Source organism: Amphiura filiformis, chromosome 12 (assembly GCF_039555335.1).
Source record: "Amphiura filiformis chromosome 12, Afil_fr2py, whole genome shotgun sequence".
NCBI classification, from domain to species: domain Eukaryota; kingdom Metazoa; phylum Echinodermata; class Ophiuroidea; order Amphilepidida; family Amphiuridae; genus Amphiura; species Amphiura filiformis.
In genome coordinates this window covers 15,456,988-15,481,777 of record NC_092639.1, presented here as the reverse complement: position 1 = coordinate 15,481,777, position 24,790 = coordinate 15,456,988, and the positions used below count along the sequence as shown (strand labels likewise).

Genomic DNA, 24,790 nt, shown 5'->3' with positions numbered 1-24,790 from the left:
CAGCCTATTTACTGGCAAAAGGTGGGCCAAATAAATCTTAGTTGATTCTTGAACACAATTTAAGCAGGAACCTTGAGGCAGAATTTGAATACATATTATCCTGTAACGTTTACTTAGCCTAACAGTCAATGAACGTTCATTGTTAGCATAATAAGTAGCTTTGGGTATCCTATGTTTATGAAATAAAGTGTTTACAAACGAATAAGGAACAATAATACAGAACATTTATTGTTGATTAATGTAGCTATGGGTATACAATGTTTACAAAATAAGAGCGTTAATGTTTTGTACATGAAGTTAACGTCTTTGCTACATAGCTAGTTGTTAATACATCGAAAATGTGACTAGAGATTTACAATTTGATGACATTCAAAATAATTTAGTATTAAAGAATTTCAACAAATTACAGAACTTTCATTTGTTGACATACTAGCAATATTGTTAAGGGGGTACTACACCCCTGCCCAATTTTGTGCCCATTTTTGCATTTTTCTCAAAAATTATAGCGCATTGGGGACAAGTAAGATATGTATATTATAGGGGCAATGACTATAACTACTGGGGTGTAGTACCCCCTTAACAATGTTGAAAATCATGTTCATAAGCGTAACATCCTCTATGTTCATAAACGTAACTAATCCCATAACTGTTCAAATAACAGCCCTCACTTAACAGACATTAAGTCTCAATTGACAGGATCCATAAGTGGTAAAGTAAATATATTTTCTCTTTATCGCCTGCCTAAGTTTCCCCATTTAAGGGATGAGGTATGAACGTTCGGACAGTATTTATTGTGGGAAATTAGAGCACATCAGACATGTTGAATTGCATTCTGAATACGAAGAATTTCCTTTTGATATAAAATAATTTTGATTTTTTGAAATTCGCAAATGATGATTTTTACTTAAAGTGTATGTAGGTGGGATGAAAAAAAGCGACGATCAATTGAAAATTTTGACCTTTCGTATTGAAGATATGGATCTTTTCCCAATACACAAAAAAAATTAGGTAATTTTGGGAAAAAAATCCATATTTTCAATATGAAAGGTCAAAATGTTTCAATTGATCGGCTTTTCCTCGCAGCTACATACACTTTAAGAATATGTCATTAGATTTATAAAATTTACTTCGAAGACTGTTATATATCAAAAATATGAAAAATATCAAATTTGTCATAACATTTGTAGGCCTATTACATTGTGATTTTCAAAAAATGAAAATTATTTGATATCAGAAAGACATTCTTCGTATTAGGAATGCAATTCCATAATGTCTGATGTGCTCTCATGTCCCACAAAAAATACTATCGAAACGCCCATTCCAAATCCCTTAAGTACTCTCTTTAATTTACTCAAGGTTGTGTTTGTATAAATGAATTCAGTTATATAAACACAGGCTCATGAAAAGGTCATGTTGACATAAATTAATTGACTGTGTGCTTAAAGTATTAAAAGCAGAACAACAAGCACATACAGGCAAGTATTTTGCCAGTATCAATAAAACTATAATGAGGCTATTAATGTAGCCCAACTGTACGTACAATCTGGCAATACCCTAAATCTTAAAGCAATGAAAAATATCTGTTGCAATTTTCGGATTTGCATAAAAGTAATTCTAGTTCATCCAAGTTGTAAAACAATTATTTCTTTTAATACAAACACATTCCTTGGTAAGACAACTTTATAGCACTGTTTGAATATCAACATGAAGTAGTAATGACAAATTTAAATGTACACTATCGCCTCTGTAGTTTCCTGATTACATAGACAGCACGATTATTTTATTTTTATTCTGCAACGCTGTGAGGAAATAAGTATGCCAAAACCCATCGCAATAAGGACGAAAAATGCTTTGCATTTTTCGCCCAAAAATGCTTTGCATTTTTCGCCCAAAAACATGACGATTACCTCGTCACGATGTAAACATCCACACATCACAACCATCATCCATGCATCGATGCATATGCATGCACACCCACCCCATCCCACACCACACCCATAAACACTCCCTCATCAACAAGATACATTCCACTCGAACTACACAAGCAAACATTACTCTACCGTCAGCTGTGTAACTCTGCCAAATTTGATGCTTAAAACTCGCCACTAAGAAACTCTACAAATATGCAGTATGCCGATATGCAAAACGAACCTGCCGGGAATTTATAGTGGGAATGTATACGCCGTAGTAAACAATGCCGTATATAACCTTAAACAACGCGAGTAAGGTCACTGATGAGGTCATCAACTCCAACCCTATACAAGAAACAGGCCATGAAATTCTCAAGGCATATTATCATATTATTTATACAACAAGTCATTCACACAATTATACGCAGTGCTGCTTTGTGCAGAAGTAGGCCTACACTTTCAGGGAAACTAGTTTACTGCACGAGTGCACGGTATAAAGTTTAGCCTACTGTTGGTTCCTGGTTTGCTGTTATTTTGGGGTTTCGCCCCCCCCCCCGCATTGATATGTGTTGACATTTTGTCCCGGCATTTTGTGTGACCATGGTAAAGACGTGAACTGATTAGAACTCGCGTGTATATCAATTTTCCAGGATGTTTGCCTTGACCAAGTACCGAACTTTGTCTAGTGGTCACAAACCAGGTCAATGGTATAATTGTGAGTAGAGTTGATTTGATCCAGTTGGAGAGTCGATGATGGAGCTCCGGTGGCAGAGGCATTTAATTTCAGAGGCAAGACACTACAGGCTGCAGCACAAAAGTTTTGTAGACCAATCAGACTCCATGTGGAACACTAAACCATAGGTGTATACCACCATAACCACATAAACCCCCAGCTCAGTCAGTTTTATAGGCACCTGTTCTAGTTCCATGCATGAGTTCCATTGACCCAACGGATCTAGTTTCGCTGTTTACCGTTTACTTTCGCTGATGCCGTGTGTCACTGATTTCTGAATAAGCTGGAGATGATGCAGTCACCACACAGTCAGACTGCTCTGAAGTCAGAACATACATTTAACTATTTCTACATTTAGTTACAACCATGGTTTGGAATACGCAGTTATCATTCTCAGTGACAATTTGGTGTGCACATATCCATATTTTTCTACACATTTATTTACTTTTTGTAACAGGAACGGAAGCCAATGATGGTAAGTATATTAACAACAATTTATCTGAAAATTATCTAAAAACGAAATTGAACAAACATTAATATTTTGTAAATCTAAATCTAATCCTGGAACTATAAAAAGTTGCAAAGTACTTTGCTACGTTCCAGGATTTAGTCCATTCAATTTACAAAATAATATTTTGAACTGCTGGGTGAATCTATACAGACCATGGAATTTACTAGTTAATGCATGCATGGTTGCATTCCTTCAGCTTCACATATCTAGGCTAATATCGCTGGGCTAATATTATATTATACATGTTTGCATGAACATATCAATCATGCTTATGTACTTTTTGCTCTAACCTGCAGCATATTAATAGTATTTGCTAATCTTACATCACTTTTATTCATTAAAAAGGAAAACAAAAATATACAAGTCTAGATCAGTGCCCCATGTTGATGGTGGCACGCAAGACATAAGTATAAACACACACAAATACAAGACATGTTATTACTAGCTATTACTATAGGAAACTTAAGGGGGTACTACACCCCTGCCCAATTTTGTGCCCATTTTGGCATTTTTCTCAAAAAATATAGCGCATTGGGGACAAGTAAGATATGTATATTATAGGGGCAAGAACTACAACTACTACACTGGAAATTTTGTTTCAGCACAGACAACAGTTGTGGAGTTACAGTCAAAAATGAGGGAAAACCAATATTTGATCAATAAATCAATAACTACTTGCTTTGAGTTGCTGAATTTTCAGTACAGTAGTTGTAGTCCTTGCCCTATATAATATACATATTTTACTTGTCACCAATGTGCAATAATTAGGCAGGGGTGGGGGTGTAGTACCCCCTTAATTTCAAGCAAACATTACACTTGTTTATTGTATCAACAGCATGCAGCTACAGTGCAAACAGTTGAAGCGACTAGGATAACACCAACATTCAGTTTAAAGGTCCATACCCTGGGTCCAGACCTGCTGACCCTTTCAAAACTTCATCACAACATGATACTCCAAAGAATAACATGTTCAACAAAGTTTTGAAGGGGCTGTGCAATAAGTATATATGCCTATTTGTCCCGGAGGGAAAAAAAGGGGGAAAGCAATTGTGATTATGATTTTCATGACGTCCTTCACAAGTGAGAATTTCAGCTAAATAAAAATTCCCTTTAAAAGGGAAAGCCAGCCTCAATGTAGAAGAGGTCTTGTAATTAGTTTTGGTCAATGTGAAAGGCATTTTTAGGATCACGCTTACATCTACATGACAGTCCACCAAACCATCAACGATGAGAACATGCACACTGAAACAGCAGAAAACATTAATTCCTAATCTCATGTCAACTCTTTTAATTCATTACATGTACTCCAAATTGTTCTGGTCTGTTTGTTTTGTTGTTGTTGTTGTTGTTGTTGTCGTTGGTTTTTTTGTCTTTTCAGCTTTTTACCCACGATATCTCAATTTCCAATTTTGTAATACCAGAACTTACGAACTCAATATCTTCGCTTAGGAATGTCCGATTTCACTGCTTTCGATATATACACTGCCGGTTTGAGTTAACTTACATGTACATTTTATTTTAAAATAACTTAATTAATTCGCAATGTATAGTTTAAGCCTACTATATTATAATAGATAGTGGCCAGCACATGTATAAAGGACTGGTTACTCACTACAATCTTCACTCTTAAACTGTGTTTTCTGAATGTGCTGATCATGTTGATTGCTAGTCGGAAACTCCTGCGAAGCTATGGACATGGCATCTTACATACTCCATTCTATAACAGTCTGCCTAGTGCCTTGTGTGTTTTCTCTTCAATCATTTTGTTGAATGTAATTTTATGAATCAAATAGTTATGTGTCATTTTATTTATAATAAAGAAGTTATTAAATTAATAAAGTAAGACAATTTATTTATCTATAAGTGCATGTCAAATGGGGTACATTGTTCAATACTATATGCATAAATTATGCCCATATTATAGCTAGGCCCTAAAAACTTTATTTTGCATCGGATTTTTCCCGTTGAAAAGACAAAACTGATGTTTATGATAGCAACCATTTCATCAATAACATTTTGAGTCATTTTTATCCATAAAACGACACAGGATATGATAGATAACTACTTTCACATCAATATGGTCCATGTGATCACAGAATGTTGAGAATCTGTGATATGATCCGGGGATATGATGAAGATTTTGATTCTATAGATCTGTTATCAACATGATATCACGCTGTTCAGTGGTCAAGGAGTAAGGACCCCCGGTCAAGGACACTGATATGACATCATAGGTGATGTCAGATTTTCTTCTGCTGACCATATGATGCTATATATATTAACTATTATTGTTACATTTAGGCCTTTAAACTTTTAAAGTCATAATTAATAAGTTCAAACATAACTTTGGTAATACTCACTCGTTTTCGTTCGTTGAAACGGCAAAACATACTTACTTTTCCTAACAAATCGAATTAAAATATTTAAAAAAAAATTTAACCACAAAAAGTAAAAAAAAAATCATTCCAATACCACTAAAATATAATCTCTTGAGTAAACTGACCCCAAACCTGAAACAGGTACCAGCCCCGAATGGGCTGGCGAAAACAGCTATAGGCCCCCTTAGCACCAATCCGGTTTGAAATGTGGTGGGGGCAATTAATTGGCCGAGATTGTCAAGTGGCTGAAAAAGGAGGGGGACACGTCCCTCTGTCCCTCCGGGATTGACGCTATAGCAAAATCAAAGATTTGTTTCCATATTTTTTTTTAAAGAAATGTTGTTTTTAATATGCTGTATAATATACACACGATAAAGTAATGTAAGTTTGGCTACAGGCCGATCGCATGATTAATTATACGTATTCATGTTTGTTTCCTTTGTGGTGAGGATCTAAATTACTGAATGCACGAGTCATCATAAGTACTTATAACATCCGGCGACACATTTAGATTTAATAGTAGGCTTAAGTGGGTACTACACCCCTGGCCAATTTTGCGCCTATTTGCATTTTTCTCAAAAATTATAGCGCATTTTGTGACAAGTAAGATATGTAATATGGTAATATTATAGGGGCAAGGACTACAACTAGTCTACTGCACTGAAAATTCAGCAACTCAAGGTATAAGTAGTTATTGATTTGTTGATCAAATATTGGTTTTCCCTCAACTGTTGTAAATTAATTTCCAGTGCAGAAGTTGTAGTCCTTGCCCCTATATAATATCTCACTTGTCACCAATGCGCTATAATTTTTGAGCAAAATACAAAAATAGGCACAAAATTGGGCAGGGGTGTAGCACCCCCTTAAGTTATACCATAGACATGCTTATACATATACAGTTTGAATAGGGCTAGTTAATGTGGTACTACACCCCCTAATAAATTTGTGACTAATTTTGCATTTTTCTCAAAAAATAATTACACACTGGTAATTACAAAACAAAAGTTATAGGGGCAAGGAATCCATTTACTTCACTGGAATTTCAGTGTCAAGACAAGTGCTAGCGGATACCTCTTTTCTTATCATAAATATTAAACGTACCGCTTGTCTTGAGTCACTGAAATTCCAGTGTAGTAACTGGATTCCTTGCCCCTAAATATACATAACTTCTTGTTACCAGTGTGTTATTATTATTTGAGAAAGGTGCAAAAATAGTCAAATTTATTAAGGGGTGTAGTGCCACCTTAAGTAACCACTGTGGTTATGCATTTAGGTGTGTGACTAGATCGACAGCCTCATCCCCCAAATAATATTAGGTGTGAAATAAAATTATGTTCCGTATGAACGAAAAAAGTTCATGCCCCCTCCAGCAGCCTCCCTCCCCCGCCACATCCGCCCTCGTGTATACAAGCTGTATCAATATGATTGTTAACTGACCCTGACACATTAAAATTCAACATAAGTTCCAAAATATTAGATTAATTGGCTATAAACTATATACATTCTCATAGGCGTAGGAAGATTTTCAACATGGGGGGGGGGGGCTGAAACTTGAAAACATTTGTGTGGGGCGAGACTGGGTGGTGCGCGAGGGGGGTTTCAAAATATAGGTCACAAAGACCCTTTTTCCCTCTATTTTATCACAATTTTTTAAGTTCACCTAGGATTATTGGGGGGGGGGGCTGAAAGGTATTCCAGCCCCGCACCAAAATTATTGAGGGGGCTGAGCCCCTCAAGCCCCCCGGTTCCTAAGCCTATGATTCTGGCAATTTCAAGAGTATCCAATCATAGACCCTGGAAATTTCCAGGGTCTATGATCCAGTGATGCATTTGGAAGAGACGGGATACCGGTATTCAATAAACATCAAAATGATGGGTATACCAATTATTTTGATACAGCATGGACTATTAAAAATTATATCGGGGTTTTTTTTTTGGGGGGAGGCATTATCATGATTATGAAACACGTTTTTGCTGAGCTCAGCTCAAAGCTGCCAATGATTGGAATCAGACGTGAGGTATAACAAAAACATAAAAAATCTGATCATGCCCCTTTAAATAATCATTTATATAACAAAAAAAACAGACACACAACTCAATGTCATAATATTTGTACCATGTTGAGATAAATTATAATGTAACGTCAAATAAAAAAATTGTATAATTGATTGAATAACACGAAGGACCATACATACTCCAAATATTCAACGTATATTATTCGTTCAACAATAAAGTATACAATCTATTCCAATTGAAGTATCTTATTACGAATGTTTGTTGACGGAAGGACTATATATATTTGATTTTACGTCATCAAACATTCGTTGTAAGTAAACCATGACTGGAAATTTAGTCTAGATAATCAATCAATGATCGGAATTATATGACGAAGATATGTTCTACATCGAATAAGTATACAGCGGGCCTAAGCTAAGGTCTTTGGTAACTATAAACTCAAACTAAAGGGCCATGTATACTCCAAATATACGACGACATGTAGAATATTTGTTCAATTCATTTTTATCATCTAACAAATAGATGGAAAATCAGTTTTTGTCGAATGTCTGGAGTCACGAAGGGTCATAGACCTATACACTCCAAATATTCAACGTCACAGTGTGATGTGATTCAACGTATATTATTCGTTCAACTATTTATTATTCAATCTATTGCAATTCATTTGTATCTGAAATATTTTCTAACGAATTCGTCTTGACTGAAAGACAAAATTTACATTTAAACATGACTGGAAATTTTATAATCAATGATCAGAATTATATAAACGAAGACATGTTCTACATCGAATAAGTATACAGCGGGCTTAAGGTCTTTGGTAACTATTTGACCAAGTCCATCAAAACTCAAACTAAAGGGCCATGTATACTCCAAATATACGACGACATGTAGAATATTTGTTCAATTCATTTTTAACAAATATTGATGGAAAATCAATTATATGTGATGTCGATGTCTGGTGGAAATGATCAATTTTGCGTTATCAACATTCGTTAGAAGTTGAACATGACTGAAAATGAATGGGAATTAAATTACGAACACATGCTGCATCCAATATTTTATCCCCGATAAAAAGTACATGCAACAGGCCTTATTTTGATTACAAAACTAAAAAAACTTACACAAACTGTATAATTGTGTGTTGTCACCCGGAACGATTGCAGAATACTTGTCACTTCTTGGTTGTTGATTCATTGTAGTTGAGGTGACGAAAAAAAATGTTTTACGGGCGGACAGAGTAGGGTCGGTTGGGATTTTTTTTCCTGGAGGCTAAATAATGACCCTAATATCTGGCAAAAATTGATTTTTTTTGCAAACATATTTTGAAAAATGTTCTGAATTTTCATTCAAAATCAATACATTTTGGCCAAAAAAACCAGCTTATCTTTTTAATTTTTTATATAAATTATTTGTGTATTTATAAACAACAAATACCAAGAGGTAATAAAGGTCGTGCGCTATGAATTGGGGGCCAACAAAATATGCGTTACATACTAATTACATGTTTTTGTACTTAAACTGATCTAATTCATATTCTGTTCATCAAAACCCTATAAAATTATATAATCACTGTAAAGCTTAGAGTACCAGGAATACACACATGCAAACATTTGGTCAATATACAGGGTGCCACAAATGTCATATAGGGTGGAAAAGTTAAATGTTGGTTCAAAAAGTATACAATTTTGTTCCTCTCTTATTTACTAACATAAACACCTGGTCTGTTAAAACCTTTTTAGATGTGCTAATAACATTGTAGACTTTCAAAAACAAACAAACTTGTAATGATGAGTTACGTTGCCTAACTGAGATACAGGGTGTTCAAAAGTCGTACAAAAATTTTTATGATTTTTATTATATTATCAATCAAAACTTTTTCCTTCATGCCCTACACAAAAACCAATGGCATATTTGAATTCCTCATCAAATTTCCTTCTAAGAAACGATAACTTTTACAGAAGTAGGGTAACTTATTCAAGAAATATGACATTCAGAACATTTCGGAGCATAAATGCATGCTTAGTACAGTAACGTATAGGAAAAGCCTAGAACCCATGACACAGAATGCAGCACATTTACAACAAATTAAACTAGCTTTGAGTAAAATTGGTCACATTACCTACTAGACATAAATACCAAAACAATAGTACATAATCCATCCCAATACCTTGCTGGGTTACGAAGTTAGAGTAAAAAATAAATTCGAGAGGCACTACAAATCAATATTCCCTATACTTTAACACATGCCTCAACCGTATTCGCCTCAACCGTATTCGCCGCCACCCCTGACACTACTTCGTTTGAATTGCAATATCTCAAGAAGGAAATGTAGTGTGAAGTTGTTACTTTCCAAAATGTTAGCTAGATAAATTAGAAACAAAATGAGACCAAAACTAGTTCAGTACCCCTCTCCATTCTTGAGATCTGGTATAGAATGTCCTGAAAAAAAATGTAAAAATGTAACACCGCCACCTTTTCCTATACCCCAATTCATGACGCACGACCTAAAATGAAGATGAGAGCAAAGGAAATTTGGCAGAAGTGGGATTCAAACAGCCGTATATCCGGGGGAGCTTACCCGTATGGTTATTATTTTGTGTTAGGGTGGTATTGGAGGCATTTTGGAAGTCCTCTATTCATGTTTTAAACATATTTTAATGAGTAGGGCAGAGAACACTGATCAGTATGCCTTTTGTTTGAAGCTTTATCGGACTTACGGTTTTCATAATACATATATTTTAAATTTCTTTGTATTGTATTGTTTTTATCGATAATCAATACAGTTAATGAGCTAATATGACTTGAAAGTGTTCATTAATATGTAATTTTTGCCAATATGTTGCTAAAATTCAATGCATAAATGTTCATAACATTTTTATTTAATATATAGAATATTGATTTCAAACTTGGACAAAGTGTTCCTATAATGACTTCCAGATAATGTATGCATAATTAATGAGCTAGCCGCCCTAATTTGCATAATTAATTAGCATTTATGCAAATTAGCTCATTCATATGTAAATATGCAAATAAGGGGCGGCTTCACTATATAATACATTAGAACATATTAGAAACACTTTGACCAAGTTTCAGGGCAAAAGTATGCAAAATAAAAGTACCATGAACATGTATGGATTGATTTTTAGCAAAACACTGGCAAAAATTACATATTAATGAGCCTTTACAGTCCTTTCAGCTCATTAACTATATTGATTATTGATAAAAACAATAAGATACAAAGAAAATATAATTTGATATATTATGGAAACCGTATACATTATGTCCGATTTGCTTCAAACAAAAAGCATATTGATCAGTGTACTTTACCCTACTCAATTTATCTGTTTAAAACATGCTCAAAGCATTTGCTAATTGAAAATGCATCCAATGCCCACCCCTGGCTAGTTTATATTAAGGGGGTACTACACCCTTCGATAAATTTGTGACTATTTTTGCACTTTTCTCAAAAACTAATAACACACTGGTAACAAAAGTTATGTATATTATAGGGGCAAGGAACCCAGTTACTACACTGACATTTCAGTGACCCCCCCCCTTGAAGTCTAATGGTGCGTCCCTTATTTAGAACTTTAATAGTTAAACACGGTATCATCAGAATAACAGCAAAAGGTGTTTGCTCAAATAAATATTATGAATAAATATTAACTAGAGCGATTACCGCACCATAGCTGAACCATGGGACTTCAGCATATTGTCACTGTCACTGCGTGCAAAACCACATACCTTTGCAAAATATGATATTTTGCATATGCAAAATTACATACTTTCCAAAAGTATGTAGTTTTGCATATGCAAAATTACATACTTTCCAAAAGTATGTAGTTTTGCATATGCAAAACTACATACTTCGGCAAAATATGTAGTTTTGCATATGCAAAATATCATACTTTACGGTCACTATGAAAAAATACAAGTTTTGCTGGGAAACCCCGTGCAGTTCCTGTTTGTGAATAAGGGCGCATATCACAATGATTGGTAACTTATATTTTAAAAGGCAAAATATAGCGGACTGTGTATGTAACAAATGAATTAGCAATATCTGTATCTGTCTCCACAATCCTATGAGTATTAGGCTACATATAATATAAATTATTCTTTGAAAGTAGAGAATATTAGAACAGTGACCGTATGGATCCATTCTGCCCCTAAAGCGACCGATACCGAACAACACATAGGGCCTACACGGCCTTGACCTGCGGTTGTCTAAATTCTGAGGGATTTGCATGCTGGTCAGATAGAAGATAAATAACAGAGTGAGCAGAGTGACCTTCAGCTTCTCCGTGTTTGGTCAGACCTACCGTATAGGCGTAGGCTGCATGGGGTGTATCCTGCATAAATTAGTGTTCTTGATCAAACCTGAGAGTAGTATACCTCAGGTTTAAACACATGTTTCACACTTATTAAAGTGTACGCTGCATGACTGATACATGTTTCTGTTTTCAGGGATGATTATCCTAATGTCTAATAAATGATGAGGGACATTAATTTGGTGGTATGCACCCTTACAACACACATCGCGCGGTGTTTCTGTATGCAAAATAAAAGTTATGCAAAACATCATACTTTGTTAGTATGTAGATATGAATGCTATACCGGGATGTCATACCTTCTTGGGATTTCGAGATATACACCCAAAATAGGAATATTGACCATGAGGATTGTCACTCCCGGTGGGGAAATTATTTTTATTATAATACTGTTTCTCTGTCATTTGATACCACTCGGGGGTCATATCTTCTTGGCATTTCGAGATATGAAAAGGACCAAAATATGAATATTGACCCAGGTCTTATGAGGTGTTACCCCTGGTGGGGAAATTTTTTTATATAAATATGCTTTACTTTGTTCTAGCTAATTTAACACCACTCGGGGGTCATACCTTCTTGGCATTTCGAGATATGAAGACGACTTAAAATATGAATATTGACCCAGGTTTTATGAGGAGTGTTACCCCTGGTGGGGAAATTATTATTTTTTATATTCTTTACTTTGTTCTCTTTAATTTGACACTACTCGGGGGTCATCAAATATGAATATTGACCCAGGTCTTATGAAATAGTAGTAGTGTCACCCCGATGGGGAAAATAATATTTTTTACTTTTTACGAAGAGTTTGATTCAGCTATCAACCAAATTATTTTGACCAAATCCCTCATACTTTTTAATCTAGTGGCATTTTTCGAACTGTATACTTTATTTTGATACACCCTATAAAAAGGACTTAACTTCCCCCATACACGAGTCAGTTACATCTTTTGGCAGGAAGGGGGAGTAAAATGGACGAAACGTTATGCAGGAGTCAAAGGGAATCTTGACCCTACCCTCCTCAAGAGATCATCATTTCGTTGGTGAAAATGCGACTATATACTTTACTGGACAAAATCATAAGGCGAATCTTGACCCAATGAGTTTTTAGATGCGGTGAATCTTCAAGCCAACAAATTACATGTATATGTAAACATGGTAAATATAAATATAAACATAAATAAAGTAGAACATAGATTTCCACGGACTTCAAGATTATTTATACATACAAACCTACATTGTACCTACAATATGCAATATTGCATTTATACCTACATTTTTCTAACATTTTCATTGCACTTCCTTCTGCCATCTCCGTGCTATGTTGCGTGTCATTTTTTATGTGAAGGGGAAAACAGAATGTAGAAGTATAAATTATATGAATGTATACCAACCATTATACATTCTAATATTCCTAACGGTCCCACAAATAATGAATTTCAGTGTTGCGACATTTATGGCGTTTTACCATAATTCATAATTATATATGTCGGGGTCGTGCTGCAGACATAACAGAGGATGATGTCACATTGTTTGGAAATTTAGCATTGGGGGGCTGAAAATTGAAAAACATTTGGTGGGCCACTCTGGGGGAATAAATTCCGTGATTTATCATTGATTTAATTGCATTTCCAAGCTTTTTCCAGTAATATTGGCAACTGGAATTCCGGTCGTTTTCAGAAAGCAAACTTGGAAATCCATGCAGACATTTCTTTTATTTTAAAGTACACTCCTCTAAAGGGGATGTGTACTTATTTTCTGGAATAGCCCATTTTGTATTCTTGTTTGGTAAAAATTGTGTTGGCGCCATTTTGTTTGTTGTTTCTGTCGAATTCATAAACCATTCGTTTATTGTTCCGCAGGAACTGTTGGTTCACTTACACCCTACCCTCCTGAACAGTACCTTAAAATATTTCTAGCATTTGAAAAGTTAGGAATCATAACACCCTAGATCAGTGAAGAGTCTATCTAAAATATTACTCAGTTTCTTGCACAGAGATGTATATGTTATTAGCTATTTGAAAAAGTGTACTGTGTGTGTGCAGTGTTAGTTGTGAAGAGTTGCTGACCTTGCATCCAAGAAATGAAACTATTGGAGCCAGTGATTGGCTCAGTTTTCTAACTTGTTTAAAACTGCTGGTTTCTTTGAAATGTTGTTGAATAAATGTATTAATGCATTGAAAAACACTACATAAGTACACAATGAATCATTTCTGCTTGTGTGAAACGATTAAAATGGGTATAATTTGGCTGATTTTATCGAACTACTTCAGGTGTTGAAACATAATACTGCAGGAGTAAACCGTCTTTGCCGGCGATGCACTGGGCGTAATAATTGTAACTTACTAGTACAATGTATAACAAACTTGTGTCTATCAGCTAGTGATAAAACTTGCTGTATGTGTCAAGTTATTTTGAAGTGAAGGCAGTAATACATTGAACATACTCAAGTTAAAAACACCCATAAAGCTCTCCAGTAGTTCTCATGACCTATATATTTACCCATAGCTAGATAGGTACCAAGTGAAATAATTTTGCTGTTTATTAATTTTAATGTATTATTTACAAAATGCAATACTGACTGAAGATCTAATATCTTGTACAAAATAATGATATCATATTTATAACATAACTTGCATAAGGACAATGTGATAGTTGCAATTAAAATGTGAACATTTTGCACATGATTAGATAGATGCCTTTCTATCACTATGGCTATTATAGATATTGCACTCATAGACCATTTGTTGGGAAGTTGTTGGGCTATTGTTGACATAGATAGCATACATTTAAATACATTTGCAAACCTGAAAGGTGAGAATCTGTTCACCTGTCTTTTGTCAATTTAATAGGAGAGCAAGTTAAAAACTGGGCTCAATTGTGAGTGCAAAATGCGTGTTATACCATGTGTGCATAGTTTTACATGAGCAAATGTAAAAAGAAACCAACAATTTTTAAACTGCTTAGAAAACTGAGCCAATCACTGGTTCCAATAGTTTCATTTCTCGGAATAAAAATCAGTAACTCTCCACAACTAATGCTGCACACACTAGCAGCAAATGAAACAAAATATTTCATGTGATTTTGAAAATACTCATCATCATCATCAGTCGGCTGCGGAGCAGGCGACTACAAGCTTTATCCAATTATTGCTATCTATTAGAAATACTACTACCTGTATATATAATATATATAGTTAGGGGCTGTGCAATACTTATGAGCCTTGGGGGAGGGTAAAATTGGGGGGGCAAGAAATTCATGGGGCGCCTTTTTAATAAAACGCTCTAAAAAGGCTTAAGAAAACAGTATACGGAAACGCTTAAATATGCAAATTTTCCTGCTCGCTGCGCTCGCAACATACATCTAGACCATTTAAGGTTTGCAATTTGGAATCCCAAAAATTTGGCATGTTCAAGGGGGGGGCAAAGAATTTTTGGCGGGCCGAGAGAGGGGGGGGCAAAGAATTTTTGGCGGGCCGAGAGGGGGGGCAAGTGATTTTTGGTGAGCCGTTTGGAAATTTTACCTCCCCCCGGGGTCATAATTATTGCACAGCCCCTTAGTTAGCGCCCTCCACTGATGCTTTGCATCAACGTGTTCTTGTATAGTACTGGATGGACTGGAGTAATGTAAATTATATTACAAAATGATTGAAATTTACTGCCATGCGTCAAGAAAGAGAAGATTTATTTATTTTCAATACCAGTAGGCCATTAGCGGAACGTTGTCCTTTTTTTAAAGGACTCTTCTTGTTTTTGACATTTCTTTATAGAGGGAAACAGCACGGTCACGAATGGGACAACGCAACGTAATGATTTCCAACCTGACGGACTTACGAGGAGGACTGGTAAGTACATCGGTACACAATCCCGACGAAAAGCTGGGGCCAGGGGCAAGTTCACCCCTTAACCTGTAAATAACCCCTGCTTGTCGTCAGGGATAACGTTCTTTTTGTTGTTGAACATTACGGCACGGAGGGGTATTGATTTTACTATTTTACTCCAGAGATGTGCAGCTAGCAGATGGGATTCCGAATACATAAGCCCCTTATCACCCTTATTCACCCCTTACATGGTTCTGCCATGTTGGGTAGAGCCTCAAACTGACAACAGACATGATAGGAAGGATTATGTAACTTTCCTGTAAGTAACATAACTGTTGTATAACTGATTGTTGCCAGTTCGAGGCTCTACCCAAAACTTGATGACCATGCAAAAATTGCAAGGAGCCCACAGGTATATGAGAGACACGAAACTCATTCAAGGGACCTGGGTCCTATTTTTGCCTATATTGAGGGTTAGGGTCAGGGTTAGGGTTAGCTTTAGGGTTAGGGTTTTATATAGCTAGAAATCTTCTCTTACACACTATCGCATTTGCGATCCTATCATTTTTACCATACATTTTTAATAATTTCTTTTCAAAATTATGACAAATTGACAAAATATTTCGCTTTCCCCTCTCGCGTCCGATCAAAAGTTTCGGATTCCCCCCGCCCCACCTTTGCTTTTCCCCTTTTCTCCTTATAAAACTGTCCCTAAACATTCCCCTAATCATGGATAAGTAATAAATTCAGATTTCCTCTCAAGATCCCCAACAAAATTTGGATTACCCTTTAGGGGCTATCATTTTCTTCAGAGGGGTCCCAAATTTACAAAAGGTCGGTGTCAATGAAATTGCGACCCCCTATTTCAGCAACAACAATTTTATGACCCCCCCACCTACCACCGATACATCTTACCCCCTAAACAGGCTAAAATTGTATTGAAACAAGTCTTTTTGTAAATAAAATAAACACACTATATCTGTGGTCATCTTGTGACTCCCTACATTTTGGTCATCAAACAATGTATGACTCCCCCCCCCCTATTTTTCTTTCCAAAAATGTATGCCCCCCCCCCCCTCCAGTATATTTGGGACCCCCTTCCGAAGAAAATGATACCCCCCCCTTAAACCTCCCACTCCTCCTGGCGTAAATATATTGAACGGTCCCTAACAACTATCTTCCGAAAAGCATTAATATTTTATGTTTGCTCTTCATTCGCCCATGTTGATGTGAATTGCCCCAGGTCTATAACGTGAACACTGTGAACCAGTGTCAATTTTCAACAAAAAGTTGTCCCTGATTCTGAAGTTCCTTTTGAACCGTATGCACTAATGTCCCCATTATGAATAAGTTTTTAGTTCTTTTATTACATACCCATGTTCTCTAAACTATAATTCATAGCTCGTATGTACAGGAATGCATAATGTGATATACGAGTTGGTGGCTTGCCAAATTGAGGCACAACTATCCAAGCATAATTTTGTAAAATATTCTTCTTCCTATATGCGGATTTTGTTAGTATTATCGCTTTGGTGCATAGAGTTTTGCTGAACCATGAAATGGTCTCAGCCTATATTAGTCTAACTTACTTCCTTACTTTACTCAGCAACTTTTTGGTCTGAAATGCCAAGAAGGTATGACCTCACGAGTGGTGTCCCCGGGTGGTGTCACATTAAACAGAAAAAGTTTTGCTCTTTAATGTGACACCACTCGGCACGTCATACTCACCACTAAGACCCGGGTCAATATTCTTATTTTGGGTTCTTTTCATATCTCGAAATGCCCCGAGTGGTGCCAAATGAAAGAGTAAAACGTGAAGGATATAATAACAATATTTCCCCACCAGGAGATGACACTCATTTTAAGACCCGGGTCAATATTCATATGGGTCCTTTTCATATCTCCAAATGCCAAGAAGGTATGGCCCCCTTAAGTGGTTAAGTGGTGTCAAATCGGGGGTGACACTCCTCGATATTCTATTTTGGGTCCTTTTCATACCTTAAAATGCCAAGAAGGTATGACACCCGATTGGTGTCAAATGAAAGAGAAAAAGTTACTCCACCAGGGTGACACTCTGAGGCCTCATAAAACCCCGGGGGGCACTCAACTTTAGAAGTGACGGGTATGTGCCTACCGGAGTCGCGAAGTAGGAGCCTATATCGGGTACAAAGCGTTATTTAAAAAAAGGGGGTCATTGGGTACAAACAAAATAAAAAAGGGGGTCATTGGGTATAAGATTTTGAAAAAAGGGGGTCATTGAGTATAAGATTTCAAAAAGAGGGTCATCGGGTAGAAAATTTTGAAAAAATGGAGCAAAATTTTGAAAATTTCGGCATAATTTTGAAAAACTGGAGCAAAATTTGAAAATTTCGGCATTTTTTTGTTGCATTTTGATGTTGCTATTCTAGAAAATCTAGAAAAATAGGGGGTCATTGGTTAGCCGCAACCAAAAAAAGGGGGGGTCATTGGGTAGCCGCAACTAAAAAAAAGGGGGGGTCATCGGGTATGGCTTTTAAAAACAGGGGGTCATCGGGTATAGTCGACTTCAAAAGAGGGGCCTATTGACAGGCACATACCGTCGCTTCCAAAGTTGAGTGCCCCTCCCCCCCCCCCGGGCATAAAAATCGGGTCAATAATTTCCTTGAAAAGACTCAGATCAATATTCATATTTTGTGTTTTTCTACATTAAATATCTCGAAAACAAAAGTGTGACCCGGGTGGTGTCAATGAAGGAGAAAAAGTGCGAAACGTGTGGTGTGACATCAGTGGTATATATCAGTACCACAATACTGCCGAAGCCCCATGGCTCCGGCGATAACCGCTCTGGATAACCGCATGGTGCCCTTATTTCAGCAGTTTAATAGCCAATTGCAACTAGGGTAGTAGGAGAGGTCAAAAGTTCAAATTGAAATTATGGCTTTTATGATCTGATCTTATGCCTCCATTAATTTAATCGCCACCCAACCTCATCCATCTAAATTAACGCCCCTAGCATTTTTTCAACCAAAATGTTAAAAAATGCTGCAATTTTAATGATATCGTAATCGTCACTGTAAGTATATTAGAGTCATGCGGTAGCATGACCAGCAAGTTTTAAAAAAACGACTGATAAAGAAGAATAAACAGATGCACCGCGGGACTATATTTACACGAAACAAAACGCTATTGTTCTATGATATTTTTCGCTGGGTACAAAATATATCTAAAACCATGCTAAATCTTATTTACTGTCCAAAGTGTAATATTTTAATAACTCATTAATTCAAAATGTTACACCAATCTTACAGTCAATCCGATTGTTTGATAATAAACAAACATTCTTGCTTCATTTCACGCGGTATTTTATAGCCAAAATTAGTGGCAAATCATAGCTAATCATACTGATATCCAGAATCTTTCGACACTGCTACAGCCATACATGGCTGTCACTGTCGCACTACCTTTTGAGATTCACTTCCAAATATACCCTAGCATTTTCCTGGATACCCTCCATACAAATTTTGGATCCCATTCGCCAAAAGTTTTTCACAATTCTTTTATTCTTTCCGGGCCACAGCATACATTCATATTAATAAATACTCCACTTTTACACGTCGTTATATCGTGGTGAAGCGGTTAAGGCCATGGACTTCTAATCCATTTATGACTTTTTGCTCAAGTTCGAAACTTCCCACCACCTTTTTTTTCAATGTTTTATTAACCAATTTATTGTCATAAATCAAGAATAGCACCATTTTGAACACCCATTGTTATGGTGATATTTTTTTTTTTTTTCAAACAAACAATTTATCAGTGGCTCTGTTCACAGCTCAGACTGAAATTATATTTGGAATAAATATTATAAATTGTCACAAATTAAAATCACAAACCGCAAAAGATCGCCAACAACTGCCGCTAAATATTGATATCCAACTAGATTTCCCCACAGAGCTATAAAGAACCACAAACCGCGAAATGTGGATATCCAACTACATTGCCCCGCAGGGCTACAAAGAATCACACACCACGAAATATGGATATATCCAACAAGCTTACATTATAAATTAGCTCCCGATAGAGGCCAGGGCTTGATGAGGGAAATTCAAATCACAAACCGCGAAAGATCGCCGACAACCGCCTTTTTAATAGGGATATCCAACTAGATTGCCCCGCAGGGCTACAAATAACCACAAACCGCGAAATTTGGATATCCATCCAGATTGCCCGTAGGCCTATCGATTATAAAGAACCACAAACCGCGAAATATGGATATCCAACAAATTAAGACCACAAACCGCGAAAGATCGCCAACAACTGTCGCTCAATATTGATATCCAACTAGATAGCCCCGCAGGGCTATAAAGAACCACAAACTGCGAAATTTGGATATCCATCCAGATTGCCCGTAGGCCTATCGATTATAAAGAATCACAAACCGCGAAATATGGATATCCAACAAATTAAGACCACAAACCGCGAAAGATCGCCAATAACTGCCGCTCAATATTGATATCCAACTAGATTGGCCCGTAGGGCTATAAAGAACCACAAACCGCGAAATGTGGATATGCAACTATTGCCCCACAGGGCTTCAAAGAACCACAAACCACGAAATATGGATATCCAACAAGCTTAAACTATAAATTAGCTCCCGATAGAGGGCAGGGCTTGATGAGGTAAATTATAACCACAAACCACAAAAGATCGCCGATAACAGCCGCTTAATAGGGATATCCAACTAGATTGCCCCGCAGGGCTACAAAGAACCACAAACCGCGAAATTTGGATATCCAACTAGATTGCACGCAGGCTAGGCCTATCGATTATAAAGAACCACAAGCCGTGAAATATGGATATCCAACAAATTAAGACCACAAACCGCGAAAGATCAACAACAACTGCCGCTCAATATTGATATCCAACTAGATTGCCCGCAGGGCTATAAAGAACCACAAATCGCGAAAGTTGGATATGCAACTAGATTACCCCGCAGGGCTACAAAGAACCACAAACCGCGAAATTTGGATATCCAACAAGCTTAAACTATAAATTAGCTCCCGATAGAAGGCAGGGCTTGCTGAAAACAACAAACCACGAAAGATCGCCGACAACCGCCGCTTAATAGGAATATCCAACTAGGTTGCCCTGAAGGTCTATACAAAGAACCACAAACCGCGAAATTCGGATAGCCAAGTAAATTGCCCCGCAGGGCTACAAAGAACCACAAACATTAAAACACGATTATCTTGCCTAGTCGGGGCATTTAGACGCTTCCGTAGTATAGGCTTAAATATATGCGCATTAACCAGTTCCGACTTGAAGTAGGGCTAAATCGGACTTACTCTCTGTGTCTCTCTGGCATTGTCAACATTGGGTGTGTGTCGTTCATATTTACATTTTCTTTACATATTTACGTGTATTAAAATGTATATTAACATTACAGTCACGCGTGACGAGCAAGTTTTAAAAATAAATGACTGATAAAGTTTTGTTTAATTTATTTTTTATTGTCATGAATCAAGAATAGCAATCTCAAACATCTATTTTTCGTTTTATTCGTTTTATGGAGCACTTCGTAACCTGATGACTTTCCAAGCTTGGAGCTGATTGGTTACATTCATAAAAAGAAAAGAAATCTACCAAAAAAACGTTGACAACGTAAAGAAATCAGCAAGTTTAAAAAACCCACCTCGGCTCACTTTTTGAAACTTGGTCCCATTTTGAACACCAACACCAAATCACTGTTTTTATTTTATTTCAACAGAAATACAGCGTTTCCAACAAGATTACAAGCCTACTTGTTATTCGTTTAATTCAATCATTAATCATGATTATTATAAAACAAAACACAATAGGATATTGGTTTACCATGCAAGAACAAGATAATAACCTTTCAGGTCGTTTCAGAAAGCTTACAAATTAATATCGCACATTGCACATTAAAGATACATAACACTTCTGGAAATGTTTTTAATTTATATAAATATGATAAAGTTTAAATCAGTATCTTTTACAAATGGGACCAAGTTTCAAAAAGTGAGCCGAGGTGGGTTTTTTTAAACTTGCTGATTTCTTTGCGTTGTCAACGTTTTTTGGTAGATATAGCTTATGCCAGTGTCCTGTCCACACACAATCGGTTATTGCCGAAAATGACATCGCAAAACCGGAAGTGAACTGGAAGTCAACATGGTCAATGATCCTAAAGTTCGTCATAATTTCGGCGTGATTTTTAAGCTTAACTAAACGATTATAAACGCTCCGCTTTGAAAAATGTAACCCCTGCGAATAGAGAACAGTTTTCTTAATAATTATTTGAATTAACACAATTAGAGACATTAAGGTTTGACCCCTGTGGAACGGAGCCCACATTGCGAACTTCGACCTTTTTGCTTATAACTCAAGAACTATATGCATCGGTCAAACTATCCTTTTCAGAAACGTTATGATTAGAGCAATTCTTTGGTGTCGTTTATACTATTATAGCAAGATTTGATCTGATTAATTTTGAAATTTGACCCTTGTATAATCTTGACTCCGCGTTTTCTGAGGAAGGTGTATTGTCGCCACCAAAGTTTTTGATATTCTTTGAGGTCAATTTATGATATGATATTAAAGCTGATTCTGGACCTTAATCACAAACTGCATGGCATATTTCTTGCTTTGCTAAGTCTAATAATATCGATATTCTTTTCATGTCTTTGCAGGTATTCTGCTCACCCCATGGACTTCTGTGTTATTTTTGTCTGCGGGGCTCTTATTATTAACATGTGCTATATTCAATGTACTTCGCTTTTTGAATGATTGGTTAGCAAAGGGGGCATAATCGCTATTAAAACTAGGCACACATATTACCTGCTCATGCATCGGGCCCGCCAAGCTACACTGAATGTATAGCGCCCCACCGACATATGATGATGCTACAACACGCCAGGGTTTTACTCACATCCGCTTGCAGACATTTTTACCATCATCAGCATTGTCGCCATATTCACCCATTCCTCCGTGTTCTAATGCGAACGAATATGAACAGTTAGAGCCCCAGACAATGCCACAAATTGCAAGTAGTATACTTTGAATTAAAAAAGCGTAATGGAATAAGTTTCTCTACAACAGTGAAGGTCTGTCGAGGAGTCGACAACACTGAAGGGCTGTCGAGAGAGTGTCGAGGAGTTGACAACAATGAAAGGGTGTCGAGGAGTCGACAACTCTGAAGGGATGTCGAGAAGTCGACAATAATGAAAGGCTGTCGAGCGAGTGTCGAGGAGTCGACAAAATGTAAGGGTGTCGAGGAGTCGACAACTCTGAAGGGATGTCGAGAAGTCGACGATAATGAAAGGCTGTCGAGGATTCGACAACAATGAAAGGGTGTCGAGGAGTCGACAACAATGAAAGGGTGTTGAGAGGAGTCGACAACAATGAAGGGCTATCGAGAAGTCGACAACAATGAAAGGGTGTCGAGGAGTCGACAACAATGAAGGGGTGTCGAGGAGTCGACAACACTGAAGGGCTGTCGAGGAGAAGGTCAGGGCGACCCTTGACTTGACCATGTTGACGAAGATAAGTAAACGGAACTGTGCCGACTTTGGACATGTAGCGTTTCCATTAATTTGGATCAGATTCTGTTGATGATTTAACTGAAATAATTACCGTGGTCAAGGTTCATGGTATAAATATTTACTTGAATTAATAATATATTATATTATAGGGCATTCTTAAACACTTGAGAAACTTCCTGCAATCTTATTGGTGATATGACACGATATACCGGTAACACGGCTCAGCGAGTGCGAGTCGACGTTATACACGTATACTCGTTATTTGAAACAATCGAAGGCGCATAACAATAACGGGACTGGTCGATTCTAAGCCAGAGGTAATTCCTTGTAAAATGATTTAATTTGATTGAAATTATAGTATATTTATGATTAATATTTTTATTTGAAGTGAAGTTTGAGAATAAAGGTAGGCTTGTTGTTTTTAGCCGCTGTCGTTGGCCTGAGCATTGTTTTATTTAAAATAATGATGTCGCCCGTGTTATATGAGACGATAGATGTACGACAGCGGCTAAAAACAATACCTCTATTCTCTAAATAATCGAAATAATCGGATTTTGAACTGTATTAAAAAATTCTGGTGTAATTGATGAATTAAGGGCGCAGACTACCCTTAATACTCCATTCTTCATTTTTAAGGTCCGTTCATACTACCACCGCATTTGCGATGCGTTGCTTTGCGATGCCCGATATATCGATTACTTTTTACCGCAACTCGTCGCATTCCAAGTTAAAATGTATTTAACTTTATTGCGATATCGCAATGCAGTAGTTTGCAGTCCGAAGCAGTGCGGCAACGCACCGCATCGCAAAGCAACGCATTGCAAATGCGGTGGTAGTATGAACGGACCTTAACGCTCCACATAGAAAAATAATAGGCATAGTACACAGAGCGTGTATATAATGTAATCTGGTAAAGATTGACAGAAGATTAAACATACATTTTACACGATTAATATTTATAAGATTTTAAGCCTTAACATGCATAAAGTCCGTTCATACTATGCCGCAATATTGCTTTGCCGCGCGGTGTGTTGCCGCACTGCATCGTACTGCAAACTACTGCATTGCGATATCGCAATAAAGTTAAATACATTTTAACTTGGAAATGCAACAAGTTGCAATTTTCACAAGTTGCGTTTAAGTTGCGGCAAAACGTAATCGATATATCGCCAACTCACCGCACCGCAAAGCAATTGCGGCGTACGTACTAGTAATGAACCTGAGACGAGGTATATTCGTCTCGGTATGAACGAACCTCAATAAGCCAGTAGTGGTGACAGGGTGCATTTTCACAAATCATGACCCTATTGTGATTTTTGAGCGGCGCCCGGGAACTCGATACTGAATAACGATTTTTGTAACCAAATTTGTTGTCCGGCAAGGCCCGCAGAGCTGGCATAGTATTTGCTCGCGGGCAACCCAACCCAAACCTCCACGTGGTGTCGGATGGATAACGCAAACTTGGGCTCTGGCGAACAGGCTTGGATGCGAGGAAGTCAAGCTAGCGGATCGGAGGATCATGCGAAGTATTTTGACCACGTTTTAGCCCTTCCTCGGCCTGG

The 24,790-nt window shown here is 37.0% G+C and overlaps 1 long non-coding RNA gene across 1 annotated transcript; it reads left to right on the top strand.

The window, feature by feature from the left end:
- Positions 1–2,323: 2,323 nt before the first annotated feature.
- Positions 2,324–23,811, top strand: LOC140165848 (uncharacterized). The gene is made up of 3 exons (XR_011860775.1): positions 2,324–3,118; positions 15,643–15,717; positions 22,377–23,811. It is a non-coding gene; the product is annotated as an uncharacterized lncRNA (long non-coding RNA).
- The last annotated feature ends 979 nt before the right edge of the window (positions 23,812–24,790 follow it).